Source organism: Ambystoma mexicanum, chromosome 2p (assembly GCF_040938575.1).
Source record: "Ambystoma mexicanum isolate Mex_15411 chromosome 2p, UKY_AmexF1_1, whole genome shotgun sequence".
NCBI classification, from domain to species: domain Eukaryota; kingdom Metazoa; phylum Chordata; class Amphibia; order Caudata; family Ambystomatidae; genus Ambystoma; species Ambystoma mexicanum.
Window position 1 is genome coordinate 821,926,889 of NC_090923.1, and position 20,160 is coordinate 821,947,048.

Sequence of the window (20,160 nt, forward strand, 5' to 3'; positions counted from 1 at the left end):
TGAACAACGCGGCCCCCAGTTACCTTATAGACAAACTTCAGAGAAGAACTTCTCTCAGACCCACTAGAACGGGGAACACTAACTGCCTAAATATCCCCAAATACAAACTTACTACCATCGGGGGCAACAGCTTCACTGTTAAGGCAGCCAGAAGCTGGAACTCACTGCCCCAGGAGTTGAGAGCTGATCAACCATATCCACTTTTCAGGAAAAACTTAATAAAGCATATCACTGCCACCAATCCTTAGCTCCCCATCACCCTCTCCCTGAGGACACTATCCTGCAATCAAGAAACAGTATATCTTGCTATACTCTTTCTTTATGTAAATACTGCAGCCCATGCATTTGTAACCATATAAGCTTTATATCCTAGTGCTTGCACCCTTGCTCCAGCCCTATTGTTCATATTGTATATATCCTGTAATCATGCAATATTGCTTCAGTCCTATTGTTCATATTGTATATATCCCGTAATCATGCAAACTTGCCACAGTCCTATTGTTCATATTGTATATATCCTGTCTGTAACCTGTGTATACGTAATCATGTAAGCCTTGCATTTCCTTGTCATTGCGCCCTTTTACTTACGAGTCTGGTGCGCTTAACAAATGAATAAACAAACAAACCATGTGATCATGCCCTCCCCTCCTGGGGTTCAAAGGTTTTTGTTCGAAATTAGGGGAGACCTGACCTTAAGGTCACTTCTGCTGGCTGGCTTATCTGCCACCTCCACAATTCCGATCTACTCCTCTGTATTGTATAGCATTTAAACTGAAGACCATACCTCCTTCTCCTAGAGTTCCTCAGGCAAATGTCTTTTGTTCAAAGTTTAAGAGGCACAGACCTTCCAGTTCAATAGGGAGAAACAAGCTACATCCATAATTCTAAAATAATAGCATTTTACATTGACACGATGTCACATGTAACATTTTGTATTACACCTAGGCCTACTGTATATAAATACAATCTTCTTTTCTACTATATTAGAATAGAGGTAGATTCATTAATAAATGTATGCACACAGATAGGCCACCGTTAGCATGAGAACCAGTGTTTACTTTTACAAAAACGAAAAGACCTTTCTCTTTACATGCTTTAATTTTATATGATGAAAATTAAGTCTCTTTATTCCTGACTTGACTTCATTTCCTCAATATTAGGCATCATTCCTTCTTTTTATCTTCGAAATGCAGAGTGTTTCAAATTTATCTTTTCTTTCCACGTGCACTCCCGCAGTTTTAAATCTGTCAACAGTGCCTTTTCCAAGTGTACACAAAGTCAGCATCTGCAGCACCACATGTTATGTAACATTCATTGTGCATATCCATCGGTTTTAAGCTCTCAGCTTGATTCCCCTTCACTTGCGCACCTGTCCATTTTAGTGGAGTTGACTAGGCCCATTTCTTTCCATATCACTAGTCCTTTTATATTTTAACGGAACTTCACATTAGTCCGCTTCACTCTCACAACAGGGCCTAGCATGGCCTCTCCATCTCTGTCACTCTGGGGCTGTAATTTACCCCACAAAATCGACGGAGCTGCAGGCTGCTGAGTGTGGGTTTCCGGCTGTGTGCTGTGGTGCTGCAATGAGGGTCCCTGCAACTCTGGTATCAGGGGTGAAGTGTGCTCCTACCTACCCACCCCTCTTGGAGCAGAGCAGAACAGAGACCGGGGACTGTTGTAGAATCACCATTGGAACAACAAACAAACTCCAGACACTGAGCACTGCTGCCGTGCAATGTGCTGATCATCGATGGCATACTGACTCATGAGGGGGGCAAATTCAAGAGCACCTCCACCTCCCCGTAATCACTTTTCTTTATGGTCGGCGGCAAGGTAGGGATGGCTTTCCAACACAGTTACTAGTGCTACTAGTCCTGGCCCTGTAGCTGGGTTGGCAGTTTGCTTGTCTGCCTGCTGCCTGCTTATTTACAGCAGAATGCCTTGTGCAACAGAGTTCAGAGTGCTGTATTCCTCTGAGTGGTGAGTACAGTGGAGTATAGTAGAGTGCAGCAGAACAGAGTGCAGCAGAGTGCAGATGACTGCACAATGTATTAAATTAAGCAACATGTTGTGAACAAAACTGTTGCACAGTGTATGATCTGTGAAGTAAGTGTGTCATTAATGACTGTACAAATGATATCCCCACAACAGGTATGGAATCTACACAATGTGCTCCTTTCCAAGGAGTATTAGATATTAGATCCTGACTGCTGCTCTCCACATCTGCCATGAGTAACTGCATTTGCGATAACAGGTCAATAGTTACCTCCACTGGATTCCCCAGCACTCCTCTGCAATGATGCACAGTTCAGGTTTGTTCTGCAGCATCCTCATCTTCGGTGGTAAATGGACCAATTACTATTCCAGCACAAGCCACTCCCCTAATATCGCCAAAGACACTTGTCATCGATCCTAGCACAGTTTCTGAAACCAATGCAAAATGACAATAGAGACTGTGTCAGCCGTGAAAATCTCTGACTTCTTTCCGCAGGCTGGTACAAGCGAGGAGTTGCAAAAAGTTTTTTAAAAAGTACCAGAAACTACTACTACCACCCTTATTGAGTCCAATTACATTAATGATGGCAGTGTTTTGAACTTGTATCTGACCAATGTTAGTGATAACATTTCACTAACACATTAACCTACGGGTGCCCTAAGATCAGACCAGGACCTGCATTTAGCCTCTCTGATGGACCATCTATCCTCACCTTTAGATGAAGGCAGATCTATGGTTATGGTTGCCAGTGATTCCTCCACCACCTCTTCATCTTCCACATCACAATTGCACTGTACTCTTTGGGATTTAGAGGATGAAGTCAAACTTACTGCTCCATCAATTTCGGCTCTAAATAGGGTATTAAGTTAATTTGCTAACTTATATGACAACATCAGCATGGAGCTGAAGTCTCATATGTTGGTGCTGAGTGAGATTAAACAAAATCGGAATTTCTAGAATCCAGCCTAATGGAAGGAAAGCAAAACAAAACTTTGCCTAACAACTTTAAGCCCGAAACTCAGAGCCTAGCTCATATTGAAGACTCTAATCCGTCTTCCAGTGCCAATAGCATCTAAGAAGGCTTCAAATGAAACCCTGAGGCTGATGTAGCAAGGTCCAACTTGCTTATTGTCACTAAAGGAAAACTAACAAAAACATCAAAAATAAAATAAAAAGTTTGAGCAAATGTCTTCGCAGTTTACATCTGATGGAGGAAGTGGCCCAGGCTGATTTGATAATGGAGAAACCAAATCCAGCGATCACGACTAAAGTGAATAGTGCTCCCCTCTCTGGTACAGCTCCATCTTCATACCAAGATAATTCATTAAAGGGGGACGTTATAGTTGAATATGCTATACCTAAACCTCCACCAATTGACCAGGGTGTACAGTTCAATCCGATTATGATCAGCTGCTTATCTTCAGCTGTAAATTCTTGCCAGACACTGAAAGACATTGACAAAAGTTGAGGAGCAGTGGAATGTCAAATTGACTCATCTGCTGCCATCTATCTGCTACTTTTAGTCTACCTACATTTACGCAAGCAGTCCTCAAGCCCTCTAATTTTGAATTGCAAAACTGACCTCTCTTTTTTAGCCAATGCAACATCTTTAACTACTGTTCACATTGATCACCTGCTTTTAGTATTTGTACTCAAATCTCCTAATGAAACTATTTTAAATTGCACTAATGTTCTTAAACTCTTTCATGAAATACCGTTTGACTCCTTACCTCGAAGAATATTGAATTGGTCTATTTCATTGATCATGATAGAACTGATATTGTATTACTGAAACTCGCATCTAAAATGGTGACAAACATGCTTCTAAATGAAACCAAACAGGTACAATAAATGGGCTATGATCTCTGACCCCACAGTGGCAGAAGGATTGGCAGTTGATCCCAAGCCCCCCCCCCCCCCCAATTCATAAGCGTGGCAATTACGGGGGGAGGGATGAAGTAATTAAGATTGAATGTTTAGAAGGTCTCCCCTGCAGGGGATCTGTTCAAATTATGAATGGCTTATCCAAAGGTGGTAACATTTTGGTTGATTGGTCATGGCTCTCACAAGTGCTTTCAAATAATGGAAACCGGCTAGGAGACAGAGGAACTGGCCTTTAAGAATTAGAAATTGGTAGCAAAATCTCAATCTTATCTTGGAATTTGAAGGGCCATACTAATATTTACAATAATGCAGAATTATGTCTATTCTTGAAAATACACACTATATTAATTCTAAAGGAATTTTGGATAGAAAGATATAGCATTTTCCAACAATTTGCTATTCGCTTTAATGATGGCTTACCCTTGGGCGGCCTTATAATTGCTATAAAAAATTCAGTCCTAATTACATATGATGTCATCTCTGATTCAATTTGTGACATCGCTTGCAATAAAATTTGTCTTCAAAGCAGTCCTCAAAGATGTGATTTCTACCAAATCTTTGCTAAAGGTAAATCTTTATTGGAACCCCTCGTGTTCCACTATGGACTCTTTTTTAATATGTATTGGTCTAATTCTGGAACAATACACTGAGAACCCTGAGAATCAGGATATTTTAATTGCAGGGGATTTTAATTCTTACTGTAAAACTGCATCAGAGGATATTGTTGCCCTTGCTCATGGCCCTTGCTATCCACAATCCGACAAGTACAAAAATGGGAAAAAATTGTTTTAATTGATGTTGGGCTGGAACCTTCGTATGGCTAACAGGAACGCTTTGGGTGACATACCTAGTCAAAATACATACTTGGGGCACTCAATGGCTGCTGAAATCGAATTGCTTTGAAAATTGGAAATGTTTACTCTTACAGTAGGCGATTAGGTCTATATCTTTGTGCCAGATCATTTTGCAACACTCATTCATAATCATATCGCTAATATCAAGATCGTCCCTTTTTTCGAAAATGAAAACTCATGCTCATGACCATGATGTTCAACTTAGAACGCGCGATCTGAGGTCGAGCCTCAGACAAATTAATATGTTAAATTGCTCAGGCCCAGAAAAAATAGAAAAAATTTTACTTGTTCAGCAAAATTAAAAGAATTGGCACTGAAGCTACCGTCATCTGCTTCTGCAAAAAGATAGGGAGTGTATGCTTGGAATTTTAACATCTAAACATGCTCATAATTTTTAGAGCATAATTAACTCTATGAACACTAAACAGGCCGACCTTCAGTGCAATCCTGTAAAAGAAGATAAGTGGGGTTTCTACTACACAACTTTGTATAATTCACTGACATACTGTAATCCTCCTTCTAGTTACTATGTTCAATGAAACTGCTATGTGGTTCTTGTTATATATTTTATATAAGACTGGCTCGGTTGTTATACCCATAATGGCGTGTGAGCAAGGAAGCCAATTCAAGCTTGTGAGCAAGTGTCTGAAAAACTATAAATAAACTTATCACCATCCGAAAATAATAAAGGTATTGGACAAGAATTGCAATGCATCATCAGAAATCTTACCATGGAATGCGGAGGGGACCCTTAAAACCAGTCCTCCTCCTGCCTTTGAGATAGTGTGAGAGTGCCACCTTTCGGCTCAGCACAGTGTCCCAGGATGATAGCAGCATCCATGTTACTGGCATTGTTATTTATGCAAATTCTAGCATCTGCGCAAAGCCATGCTCAGCAACTGGACCGCTGAGATTAGTACGCTCAATATGGCTTATTGGGAACTCGTATATGCGTGCATGTGCAATAAATGAAATCTCGTGCTTATGTCAGAGTCATTTCCTTATTTGTTACTAATTCCGTAAATCTGATTCATTTCTATATTTGTATAGGAAGGTGGAAATTACACATGGTATGGAAAGGACCTTTACCTTTTACAAAACCAAAATAATAAAACTCGATAAATGATTGATTTGTTTCATTTTAACTGTGCTTGTCAGCAAATGGAGAGGTATTGATATGTTAAGAATTGGGCACATACTCAAAACCTGCACATTAGAAAAGACGGAACCTGTGTCAACAAATTGTCTTACTGAACAGTGTGTTTGGTGCTTCATGTATGACAACATCCAACACTGAACAAAGCAACATTTATTTAAATGAAATAAGGCTGTAGATTAAGCCTACAATGTGCCGCATTAATTATTAGGCGATCATTAGGAGGTAACCTGACTGGTGGTGGATCCAAAAAAATCATCAAAAAAGTGAAGTTGTGATGTCTTCAGCAAGATGAAAATTAAACTGATTCCAAAATGATACTGCTTGGATCAGGCCAATAACAGGAGATCCAGTGATCTGAGGAATTTGTCATACAAAATAATAAAACATGAATAACCCTCACAGGTACCAGAGAGGTTTCCTATGATTGTTAAACTCGTACAATTTTATCTATTGAGAGCGTCATGCCTCAAATTCTACGCTGGAAGGTGACTTCATGCCCTGGCATTTTCTTTCTTTCACAATCATTTATGTATCATTATTAGAGAAAAACATTGAATTCATTATCCGAGTTCAATCCTTGTATCACACATCTGAATTGGCAAATCAATCCGGTCTCTTGTTGCCTCAATTTACTTTCAAGGATGATCTCGGCAAACCCCCTGAGTAGGCTCCTGGCCCATCCATTGTCCATGCTCCCGTGGGGGAACTTAAAAGATGTGCACCTTTTCTAAGCTGCTTGCAACATTATATGAAATGCTCCTCCTTTCTTTTAAAATGCATTAATTAATCTCCAGAAATGTAAATGTTTATTTATGGGAGAGGAAGTTGAGAAAAATCTTCTGAGCCCCCCGTATCTTGTAAACCCCCCTTCTGTGCTTGGTGGGATACCACAGTTAATAATTTCTGTGCCAAGCAATGTATATCCATCAAAACATTGTGCCCTCACTCCTCATACCTCCTTCTCTGACATAGCAGGTGACATTCTGAAGTCAATGAAAATCTGACAGGGAAATCATTTGCAGATGTTATTAATATCTGCAGGGATGTGCAATATCGGCTATGAAGGATTTTTGGAGAGAAATTCATTTGAACAGCTTTTTATTGCAATTGTAAAAAGAAATCTAAAGTTGGCATTGTTTGCTTGTGAGAACAGTATTTTCCTTCCATTGAACATTCCAGGGACATGTGGGTTGGTGACAAAATGTAATTTCCCTAAAAAAGTGTGGAAACATTTTAAAGAAGTGCTGTGAGGTTTCCGCTGTAGTCCACGGAATTGTTTTTAAAATGTGTATGATTTGCAGAAATTGTGGCCCTGGCACGTAATGCAAGATTAGGCAAACAGCAGCATTTTGGGCAAGTTGGGGTTAATGTATTTGTATTTTGGGAAGGTGAAGGTAGATTTTGTTGTAGTAGTCGAGACAAGAGCAGATCAACATGTTTTCAATGGTTATTCTGTGGTTGGTTGTAAAAAGGCTGATGGTGTAGTGAAGTGATTTGAAGAACAAAAACCAGTTTTTGTCTAATGAACTAATTTGGGAATAGATGTTGAGATCCAAGTCAATTATAATGCCACAGTTAGGTCCTTTTTTTCTGACCTGTGCCAAAGAACCAGGGAGTGGGGCACTTTTTGTGAGGTACAGGTGATTGGGTTGGAGCTAAATAAGATGATTTTGGTTTTGGCATGGTTGAATATTTGCCTGTTCGCATTCATCCATTCCATGAGCATCATTACGAGGTCATCAGTGTAGTAAAAAGGGCAGTAATTCCGTGATCGCCACTTTTCCCAAACCTGCAAATTACAAATTTGGCAGAATTGCCATTGAGTAATTCTGACGAATGTAATCCTCCACTTTTCCTCCCAAAATCTGTGGAATTACCACTCATTAATTCCGCCTGTGGTAATTCCGGCAAAAATCTCCTTTGGAGACCTACGGACTCCATAAATGAGGACTAATACTGCCTTACCACCACTTGTTAGCCCATGGTAAACACACAGGACTACGGTAACGGTAATTCCGTTTGGCCTTTTCCCAGCGGATGTACCACCAGAATACTGCCAAACTTGTAATGAGGCTCTGTGACTTTTGTCATGTAGTTCTTTGTTGATTTGTTGCATTCATTCTAATATCATTCAAACTCAAAACGTTCTAGTTCATGTTGTTTTTGAAATAAAAATTACCTGGTATTAACTTATGAATGTCTTCCATAAATGGCTACTTTACAAACATGTTTACATTTCATAACTTGAAAAAGATTGACATGATTGTTAACAATGTTGAATAATTTGTATAACTTTTTCTACAAGTCAATCCCAAAAAAGTATTGCAACTGCTTTACAAATCTATGGGTTACTCTGACGTATCATAGACCTACTCAAAGAGAGGGCTAATTAATTCACAGAAAAAGTTACTATGAGTAACTGTGACTTTTTTTTTTTCTTAACTTTCATGGAGTAAGACAGTACTAAGTCAGTGTTACTGAAATAACTTCTGTTGTGAATTGAATAGCCCTTTTTATGTTTAAGGCAAGGGTAAGTCAGTGTTACTCATAGTAACTTCTTAGTGAATTGGCCCAATTGAGATTAACTGATGAAAATATATTAATAACTTTTATTCACACTCCATCTATGGACAGATGACTACCAGACTAAGGGCATATGATATGAAGAATAAATCATAGTTTCTAGTAATTATTACAATTGTTCTTTAAGCACCATCCTAAATGATTCCCAATCAAATCACATAAGAATTCTTCTTTCCAGTCAATGGTATGCTTATTTGTCATGCATCATTTAATATGAGTTGTAGTTTGAGCAACAGATAATGTTATCCATATAAATCATTTTAATACATTGTAGATCTAATATTGTTGACTTTGATTACCTCAGCTAGGTAGAAGTATCTGCATGTTCATACTAGATATCGCATATTAAAACAATGCTGACACCCCCCTTTATGGTCATTATTGAATCATCCTACAACATATTCAACATAATTAAACAACTCTGACGTCCTCTTTGTGGTGATGATTAGATCACCTTAGAGCATATTCAGTTTATTCCTAATCCCTAGTTTCTGGTGCTATAGCATAGTACACATTGGGCCTCATTACAAATCAGGCGGTCCGGAAATAACGGTGGCGGTAAACCCGCCGCCACCGTTGTTTCCGGACCGCCTGATCCCGACTCCTGCAGGCAGGAGGTGATGTTCCCGCCAGGTTTGACCTGGCGGGTTTAACACCGCCCGCCTGCAGGCGGACGAGGAAACACTGGCAGCATTACGAGAGGCTGCCGGTGTTTCCATGATCCCCATTCCCATTCAGTCCCATAGGACTCGATGGGAATGGGGATTAACACCATTCCGCCTCCATGATTCCCGGAAAACCGGGGTTGTAATGCCCCGGTAATTCTGGGAATCACGGAGGCGGAATGGTAATACGAGTCCGGTGGTAACCAGGCGCTTTTACCGCCTCGGTTACCGCCGGACTCGTAATGAGGCCCAATGTCTATCTTAAAGTTCACACATACTACTAAGAAGATATAAATACATTTAATTAGAGAGTAACATGCCTGATTCAACTTCCAGCTTCACAATGCGTGGGAGGCGTCTATAGCTGTAAGAGCTCTATTGCTGCACATAGCAGTGTACTCAATTTGCATCTTGGTGCTGCCAGCATTTTTCGCCTGAACAATATTCGCAACATGGATTCCTGTCTCCTACCACACCAACTGCACATTGGGTGTGCTTTTAATGACTTTGCTCTTGCACCTAAATATGATGGTTCAGGGGCTTGATAACAACCTGTAAGTTAGGAAAGTTAGTCTTTCTTCTTTTGTGGGCAACTCAATTTGATAGTCATTAAATTAGTAGTGGCTTCCCTTCCAATAGCAAAACAATACTTGGTGGACTGAAGCACATATATTTAGTCCTTCAAAAGAGTCTTATACCTTTCTGTCTTCGCGTGGAGACATTGGGCCTCATTACGACCCTGGCGGAAAGTGACTGACCGGACCGCAACAGCGTAAATAGCGTTTCCGCCATTGCACGAAGGAGCAAAGTGCGGCCAATCACGACCCATCGGGCACGAGCATTACGCCATGGCGGAATCCGAAAGGCTGCGATGGCGGAAATGACCCCAAAACGGCCCTTACCGCCGCCGTACGCTGCACCAGGTGCAATACCGCCACCCATCTTAGCGGTCACCGTAATGAGCGGTCACCGTAACGAGCGTGCACCGCAAATTACGGCCACCGTAAATATACGGAAACGGAAGTAAAAGCATGTGGCCGGAACGGGAAACAGCACGCCGCACAACTATAAAATCCGAATCCCAACACAACCATAAAAAATCCGACCCTGACACACATCCCAACCCGTTAGCAACCCCAGTTAAAAAAATAAATATGGGAAAGGTAGCCAAGAAAGCGTGTGACCGCAAGCGGCAGGTACACTTCTCCCGAGAGGAACTGACCGTGCTCACCGAGACCCTCCAGGAAAATTCCGCCGTCGTCTTCTCCAGTCAAATGACCAGGACGGCCCTTGCCAACAAGAAGGCCATATGGGCCCTGGTGGCACAGCGCGTAAGTGCGGTGGGGACAACACCCCGCACGCCACAGCAATGTCGCAAGCGGTGGGACGACCTGCGGATCCGCGTACGCAGCATACTTTCTGCGAACAGGAACATCGCCACAGCTACCGGGGGGGGTTCAGAGTCGCCCATCAAGTTGACCCCCTGGGAGGAAATCTGCGCCTCCACCATAGGAATGGAGAGCATAGAGGGAGTCGGAGGGATGGAGAAAGGAGTGCCGACATCCGGAGAATCAGGTAGGTTGGCCAAGAGAAACAATGCGAAATCCACAAACCACGAACATGTGCAGTACCATGTGACCCCATAGTGCAATACATACTTTGCCCTGACAGCGCCCTCTAAAAGTCAGAATGAACAAACAAATCAATCAAGAAGCCATAAACAACCCCTACATGTGCAGCATGCACCCCCTAACTGCAGGCAGCCAAATGAATGCATCCTCAATCCACACGAAAATGAGACCACCTCCAAGGCCCAGTCCCAAATCAGCCTCATGTACCACCCCAATGCATTTGATACGTTGCCATTCCAAATCCGACAGACCCATAACTAACGCTCGCCCCTCTTTACTCCACCACAGGGTCCGATACCAACGACGAGCTGCAGGACACCCCTACCAGCACGCCTGCAAAGAGGGCCAGGACCAACGTCCCAAGAGCCTCCACCTCAGGTGCAAGGATCAAGACACGGCAGCAGCAGGAATCAAGTGGCAGCACACTGGAGGGGACTGCAACAGGCACCCCAGCAGCCAGCAAGTCCACAACCCCAGCACCACAGGTCCCCCCAAAGAACGTATCTGATGGCACTGCCTCTGGTGGTAGCAGCACCATAGGTGACACAGCTGTCATGCCAGCATGCTCCGACACGGAAAACAGTGCTGGCGACGTAGGTACCATCCATGACCTTTCCCAATCCCCCTGCATGTTCCATCCCCTACACCATGACGAAACCACGCAGGGGCACCCTGAAGACGACGACTGGCCAACCCCCACAAGTCCTGTGCCAAGGCAACATGTGTTGAGCAGCCCCCCTGTCACACCACCGCAAATGTCCATGGCCCAGCAGAGGCAACAGTCCCTCGACCTGCTGATCGAGCAACAGCAGGAAGCGTCCACGCTACTCAAGGACCATGCAAATGAATGCGGGGGTTCCAGGGCAGCCATGGAAACATCCACCGAGACACTCAGGGCACAAATAGAGAAAAGTAGTGAGAGCCTCAGGGGAGAAATGGAGAGAAGCACCGAGAGCCTGAGAGCACAAATGGAGAAAAGCACCGAGAGCCTGAGGGGGGAACTGCATGCGACGTCCAAAGACGTTTGTGCTGAACTTGCTGCTGTGCGCCGTGTGCTCTCGGAGCTCTCACAAACCCTCAGAGACATGCATGGACGCGAGCAGGCAGAGACATCATCCGTGGCAAGTTCCGTCCAGGGCAGCCCCCAACGCAGATCTGGCAGGAACCTGCGCTCCACGGGCAGGGGTGCCCCTGATACCCGTAGAGGGGGCTTGCAATAGCGTCTACCCACGGACAGCATGCATATTTGGACACTGGTGTTGGGGGGGGAGGTAGTAGGGTGGAGGGGGTGTGTTGGGCTTCACTGGGTGGCGGGTCCATAGGGTGTATAAATCAAATCACATTAACAATACAGCACCTCATTATCATCCAATGACATGTGTGGACATTGATATTTGCGTACGAGGCCTTCATAGGCGTACAGTCCACAATGTGCCTGTACTACACACACACAGTGCCACAGGTCCCCTTTCCGTGTAATAGGCACCATGCGTGGTTGCTAGAAGCATGCATCTATGATGCTCTGTCGGATTGCACGTGCATCCTGTGCCTCATGGACTCCTTGAGGTGCCTCCACATCCCCACCCTCATCATCATCATCATCTTCAGGTGCATGCAGTACAGCGTCAGGGGGCATGGGCACATTCCTACGTATGCACATGTTGTGCAGCATGACACATGCCATGACCATCTTAGAAACCTTCTCATGGCTGTACATGAGTGCCCCGCCAGACCTGCTGAGGCTGCGGAAACGAGCCTTCAGTAGGCCGAATGCCTGTTCAATGACCACACGGGTACGTGAGTGGGCATGGTTGTAGTCCTCCTCATGCTCGTTCTGTGGGTTCCGGATTGGTGTAAGGAGCCATCTCTTCAGTGGATACCCGGCATCACCTGTATGAGACGAATAAAGGGTGTCAGTGGAATGATAGTGCTAAGTAGCCCCCCCCCCCCCTGCAAGGTCATTGACGCATCAAATGGGCCACGATGTCATGCATGGAATGAGACTCACCGAGTAGCCAGGATCTGTGCCCTGCGTGTCGCTCCATGTAGCGTGGTATTCTTGTGTTCCTCAGGACCATAGAATCATGGGTAGATCCTGGAAATCTGGCACAACAATGCGTAAATATCTTGTTGGAGTCACACACCATTTGCACATTGATTGAATGAAATTGTTTCCGGTTGCGGTACTGGACCTCCATGGCATGTGGGACAACCAATTCAACATGGGTGCAGTCGATGGCACCAATGCAACCCGGGATGCCGCCAAGTGCATGGAATCCCACTTTAGCGTTGGTAATCTCCTGGTACGTGCGTGGTAGTGTGATGTGGTCGTCGGCGTGCTTCAGGAGGGCATCGTGCACTTGGAAGAGTGTCCGTGAGAACAGTGGCTGTGAAATGCCATGCAACTGTCCCACTGTGTGCTGGTAGGTGCCTGTGGCCAGGAAGTGGAGTGCAGACACCACCTTCAGTAGGGGTGGGATGGCGGTTGGGCTATCTATCATGCTCACGAGGTCAGCATGTGTCATGTCCACAATGGCGATTATGGTGTCCCGGTCCAAACGGTAGAGGGTGTGGATCTGCTCAGCAGTGAGGTTGAACGGATCGGCTCGGAGGCGTGGGATTGCGGGCCGCCTGCGTGGTGGTAGTGGCAGTGCTTGTGGGCCTTGCTGACCCTGCCTTGCCCTCCTCCTCCTCCTTCTCCTCCGTCTCCCCTGTGCGCCCGGTTGTTGTACCTGTTGTTGTTCGTCGTCTTCTTGTAGTTGTAGCACTTGCAGTGCTATCTGGTACCCCAGGCCCAACATCGCTAGTCCTGCCGGTAGCATTTTGGAGTGGGAGTGGTTGTGGGAGGGGTTTGGGTCTGCAATATATGTGCTGTCGGCCTGTATGGCCTCCACCTGTGCTGATTGAATGAATCTGTGGCAGATGCAATCCCTTCTGGTCGAGCACGTCCCGCACGTAAGGCTGCATTTGGCCGCATGGCATCTTGGGATTTGAATCATGTATCTAATCCCGATGGCAGTGTGATGTACTTTGACTGATCTTCATGCTATGCTCCCATTGTTACACATGCTATGATTGCAGCCGCTTACATACCTGTGAAGAGTCAGTGGTATGTAGGGCTCGATCGATGGCCGACCCTCATGCAGCACAGTAACGTACTTCACCGACGGGCGTGGCGTCCCATTTGTGATTGCAGCCAGTTAGCATCATGACACACAGCCGCACTACATTGATGTAATTGTGAATGCAAGCGTTCACAGAAGCCTTTTCGACGTAATGTTGCAAGTGAGGAATTCGAAGGCCAGCATTTTGGGTTTTGAAGTAGCGGCGAGGATACGCCCACAGGTCTGGCTGGAAATGTAACGTTCTATTGTAGAATGTCCTTGGGACATGGCCCATAACGAGCAGGCAATGAATGATATGAATTGAATGGGATGCGCAATAGCGTAGTGGACGATAAGGCAGGACGTTCCCAAATCCATCTTGCTTCACAACACTACAGATCCGGCCAGGGGCACAGTGGTTTTTGCGGACTGCATTACGCACAGACGCGATGGAAGTTTCACATATTATGTGAGTGAATATTCATGCGTTTTCATTGCGGGATGAGGGAATGATGTGTGGATGCATGGACTGATGATTCCGTTTAGGGTCTGCCATGTACATGGGTTTTTTGATTCACTCCCCTTCCCCTGCGTTATGTGATGCAAGGCTGCCATAGTGGGACATACGTCTATCTGCCCTTGTCGGATCCTCCCTGTCTCGACGCGCCTTCATACACTTGTGTCTAGGCACGTTACTAATCCCATGTCATGGGTTCTATCTTGACGGACGCATGCACAGTAACCGACGTTGACAATGGTGTATTTAGCTCGATTGGTTTCGTTATGATTCGATACTGATTTAGGGGTGTGTATATTCCTTTGGAGTGGGCTAGCATGCATATGGGTGTGGATTTGGTGTGTTGAATGAAGATTGTAATGCATCATGAGTCCCGTAATGCAATCGGTTGATTTGTGTTTCTTTTGGGTGACAGGTATCTCCTGCCCTATTGCAGATGCCATCTCTACGCCACTCCTCCAGATGGTTTTTACTCTCGACTCCTGCAGCTTCGGGTGAATCAGTGGAGCACCATTTCGATCATATGGGACGATCGCCAATGGGCCACATGCCCTTACGCTGTACTGGTGGCTAGGTGCAACATTTCGGCCTTTCAGCTCGACTAGTGCCTGCCTCATGGGACGGACCTGCGGTTCTTGCCGCTTCCATGTTGCCTTTTGGAACGTTGATGTAGGCCCTGTGTGCCATGATGGTACAGGGCGTCACACAAGTGGAAGCCGGTCAATTATTGCAGATGCAGCCCTCGGTGATGATGGTTGTTTTGGTGGTATTTTGCAAATTGCTGTGGGGCCTTTGTCATTTGGATGTGCATTTAAATTGTATTCCGATATTTGTCGTGTTGCGTTGTTCTTTGCAGGTGATGTGGCGATTTTCGCTTTGTGGCGGTATGTATTGCGTGATGATCTGCATTGTGTTCCGCCTTCTGAGTTGAGTTGTGTGGTACAGTACTGGCCGCGTTTGCCTACGTAGCACAGTATGGTCACGGATAGGGGCTGCCATTGTGACTGTTTACATGATGTGCTGTTCAGGGGCGGGGGATTGGCTTTTGGCCGACTGGTGCCTGTCAGCCAGGTCGATTGGTGGAATGATGGGTTGTTCAGAATGTGGCTGGTCACAGGTGACTGTGTTTGCGTGCGTTTGTTGGAGGGGGACTGGGGTCATGTCCATTGGAATAGCTTCTGTATTGATGCCATCTGTGCCCTGCAGCTCCCATCGGCCCCTCTTGGGATGAGCCTGGCTGCTCAGTCACTCTGCCGACTTGTGTGGTACATGCTTCTGCTGATGGTTGGTTTGTTTACTGGCATGAGTACAGGGCTGGTGCAATCCCCCTCAGGATGCTGTTTTGGATGTTGCCTTGCGCTGGTGGCAAGCGATGGGGGACTACTGTTGTTTTGTGTCATGTGTTCTTGATTTTCATTTTGATGTATTGTACCTTCACATGCCTGTGCTGCGTCAGTACGGCTATGGTGACATGCCGTACATGGATGCCCACTCACGGGGCGCTTTGAGCCCCTGCATGCTTTTCTACGTTGGCATGCATGGGTGAATTGTGGATTTCACTGGTTGCATAGTGTGAGTACATTGCGCCTGCCAGGAGTTGTGCAATGAGGCCAGGGAGTGGAGTACAGGCACTCAGTGGGCCATTTACGGTTGGTTCGCGTTGCCGTATTTCTCGCCATGGCGGAATGGTACTTTACGACGTGCTTGATGGCGTTCAGTACATGTCCGCTAGGGTCAGAATTCGCGTACCGTTGCGCCATGGCGGTGATTCCGGTTTTGCAAGGCGCGCGTGCGCGTACTTGGTGCAGTTAGCGTTGCCGTTCACTGCGGTGTCGCTAATGGCATCGTACTTTACGGTGACGGGTCATGATCGCAACGAGCGGTGTTCGATGGCGGTATTGCATTTCCGCCATCATTTTTCCATTTCCGCAAGGGTCGTAATGAGGCCCATTGTATTAAAGCTTGGCCAACTATACAGGCAGAGAAATTCATTACCATTACGTCAGTTATATCTCTGAATGTCCCTTTTATTAGCTTTCGTTAGAACTCACACCTCCTCTTATCATATTATGATAAATTAGTCTGGAAAGTGAATCCCTCTGCTCTGCCTAGTCGATGACCCATGACCACCCCGATTGACTTCATTTTGGCCATAGATGCCATTTAACCCATACGTTAATTGTCATGGTAAGCCCTGTAACCGGTCTAAACAGCATGTGGCATCATGGCCTTAAATCTCAGTGCCATCAGTGATTAATAGCAATGCCTGTCCCAAACAGCCTAGTACATTCCATTAATCCTACCACTGTTGCTAAATCTCTGCTTTCCAGTGATTCAGAATATTGACGCTGTTACCAATTAGAGTGAAACAAGCAACCTACATATGTAAAAGTTGTGACTCTTTCCAACTTCTCAGGGGCAATAATCAACTGGTGTGTTCTTTACATAGCACTAAATATGACCTAGAATAGAGATCTTCGAGCTGTGTCTCTCCAGGAGTTTTGGACTGCAACCCCCATGATCTAGCAACATTTACTAAACTGGCTAGGGCTAATGGAGCTGTAGGGAAAAACATTTAGAAAGCCAAAGATTGCATAGCACTGATTAAGTAAAATAATACCTCAATTAAATGTATAATCGTGCGGGAAAGTGTCAAAAGCCGAGAGGTGCATGATAGGAAGTTAGGGATAAGAGGTAGTCAGGGAGAGAACAGATGTATGCTACTGTGAGAGATGAGCGTGAGGGTACTAGTCAGACCACCTGCAATATATTACATAGACCGCTTCCCAACTCATTGTTCCCTCCCACTCTCTCCTGTGTTTAACATCTTCAGGCCTGTAGGAACACAATAAGGAGAATGTTGAGCTGAGCTCCCAATGATAAACTAACAGTGAAAGATGATTTTGTTCAACTGGGCCCTTACCTGCTATGTTGCATTGCTAAGTATTTAGTGATGTGTCCTGCCCTCAGTACAGCCCTTGACAGTGAAGTAGAGTTCAGTACACTTTCTGAAGGTTTGCGTTTTGAGACTTTTTTTTTCGGTACTTCACCAAGCATTAATGGGCTGCTCAAATATTACACTGGCCACTACTATTTGATGAAATGTGTGTCTCTGTGGATATTGGGATATGCACACTCTTCTTTAGTGCTGAAATAGGCATAAGAATTCCACCTAGATAAGGCATACATTTGTGATGGATATGGTACTGAATGACTTCAAAGTTGAAAATGTGAGCATACGTTCACCAGACTTCCTGGACTCAAATGTTATGTTAAAGAATACCGTTGTCTAGTTTCTTGGGTGGCTTACGCATTGGAATAGTATGTTGGCAATGTGGGGTTTGAAAATGAACCTTAGAACACCAATCATTCTGTTAATTATACTTAGATCTTCTGAACACCTGCTGTCAGTTTGGTCATTTCGTAGTTGTCCAAAAAAGCAGCATATGTATTAAATTACAGTCACCAAGGACACCAAGGATGACACTGTTTGTCAACAACAATGCTGTTTGCTACTAGTTCACTTTTCTATCATTCAGGCTCTGCGAAGCTTGGAAATGGTTGGCTCTAATCATGTGATATGGGAAAGAGAGCAGCAAATGGCAGGTCTGAGTTTTGGAGAGGCAGTCATGGTAGATATGAAAAGCAGTACAGCTGTCTATCACCTAAGATTACTCTAGGCCAGGGGTGCACAACTGATTTTGACAGAGGGCCGAAAGTACCTTACATGAGGGCTATATTGGGCCGAAAAGTAAATGTGGGCGGGGCGGTAGGCGGGGCGTGGCAGGAGGCTTTTTAAACCCACAATTTGTACTAAACACATGGAAAAAGAATGTTTTTGAGGGGTAACGATTTTTATTTGCATTTCAAACTTACATTTTGTACTACACATTTTCCATTGTTATAATTTATTTCTATTTAGTTATTGTATCTCGCCTGTTTAATTAACTTATATATATTTTATTGACCCTAGATACACTATGCCCCATGGCACCCTCACCCCCAACCAAACACTATGCCCCAGTTCCCCCTTACCCCCAACCAAACACTATGCCCCATGGCCCCCTCACCCCAACCAAACATTATGCCCCGTGGCCCCCTCACCCCCAACCAAACACTATGCCCCATGGCCCCCTCACCCCCAACCAAACACTATGCCCCATGGCCCCCTCACCCCCAACCAAACACTATGCCCCATATGTCCCTCACCCCCAACCAAACACTATGCCCCATGGCCTCCTCACCCCCAACCAAACACTATGCCCCATGGCCTCCTCACCCCCAACCAAACCCCCCACCCCATGGCCCCCTCACCCCCAACCAAACCCCCCAACTCAGCACACACACAAACATGCACCAATACAGACCTGAACCCCCACCCCCCAACTCAGCACATACACAAACATGCACCCATACAGACCCAAACCCCCCACCCCAGCACACAAACATGCACCCATACAGACCCGAACCCCCCAACTCAGCACACACACAAACATGCACCCATACAGACCCGAACCCTCCACCCCCCAACTCAGCACACACACAAACATGCACCCATACAGCCCCGAACCCCCCACCCCCCAAATCAGCACACACACAAACATGCACCCATAAAGACCCGAACCCCCCACCACCCCCAACTCCAAACCCCGACCCCCAACTCAGCACACACACACTCAAGCATGCACCCATACAGACCCGAACCCCCACCCCCCAACTCAGCACACACACAAACATGCACCCATACAGACCCGAACCCCCCAACCCCCCAAATCAGCAAACTCTCAAACAAGCACCCATACAGACCCGAACCCCCACCCCCCAACTCAGCACACACAAACATGCACCCATACAGACCCGAACCCCCACCCCCAACTCAGCACACAAAAAACATTCAAATCAAAACATTCATACACATCCGACACACATCCGACACCCCCCCACCCCCGCATCTCAACATACACACAAAATACATTCAAATACAAACATTCACACCCCCCCCACATCTCAACATACACACAAAATACATTCAAATACAAACATTCATACACATCCAACACACCACCCCACCCCCGCATCTCAACATACACACAAAATACATTCAAATACAAACATTCATACACATCCGACACACCCCCCCACCCCCGCATCTCAACATACACACAAAATACATTCAAATACAAACATTCATACACATCCGACACACCCCCCAACCCCGCATCTCAACATACATACAAAATACATTAAAATACTAACATTCATACACATCCGACACACCCCCCCCCCGCAACATACACACACAAACATAAAGCAAAACAAACCCGACACACAAACACAAACAGACCACTTACCGGAGACGTGCTGGAAGGCAGGTAAACTGGAACGCTGGAATCGTACTACGGCTGGCGTGGTCCAAGGCTGAAATGCCTTCCGGCATCAAGCCTTATGGACACCGCCAGCCATAGTGCTGGCCCTCCATTGGTGCAGCACACACGCATTACGTGGCTCGTAGGAGCGACGTGATGCATGTGTGTGCTGAGCCAATGAGGGCCAGTGTTTTCACCGGCCCGGAAGACAACAAAGACTTTCCTAATGGAGGGCGGCCGCGGGCTGCCCTCCATTAGGAAAGTCTTTGTGCCTCGCAGGCCGGTCAAAAGGGCATGGCGGGCCGCAATTGGCCCGCGGGCCGTATGTTGTGCACTCATGCTCTAGGCCATGGCCTGACTAGATGCATTGGGCTCCAACACAGCAGACACACAGCTGA

The 20,160-nt window shown here is 45.6% G+C and overlaps 1 protein-coding gene across 4 annotated transcripts in view; it reads left to right on the forward strand.

The window, feature by feature from the left end:
• LTBP4 (latent transforming growth factor beta binding protein 4) overlaps positions 1-20,160 on the forward strand; it is a 1,283,510-nt gene that overhangs the window by 991,320 nt on the left and 272,030 nt on the right. The gene's annotated exons all lie outside the window — the stretch shown is intronic.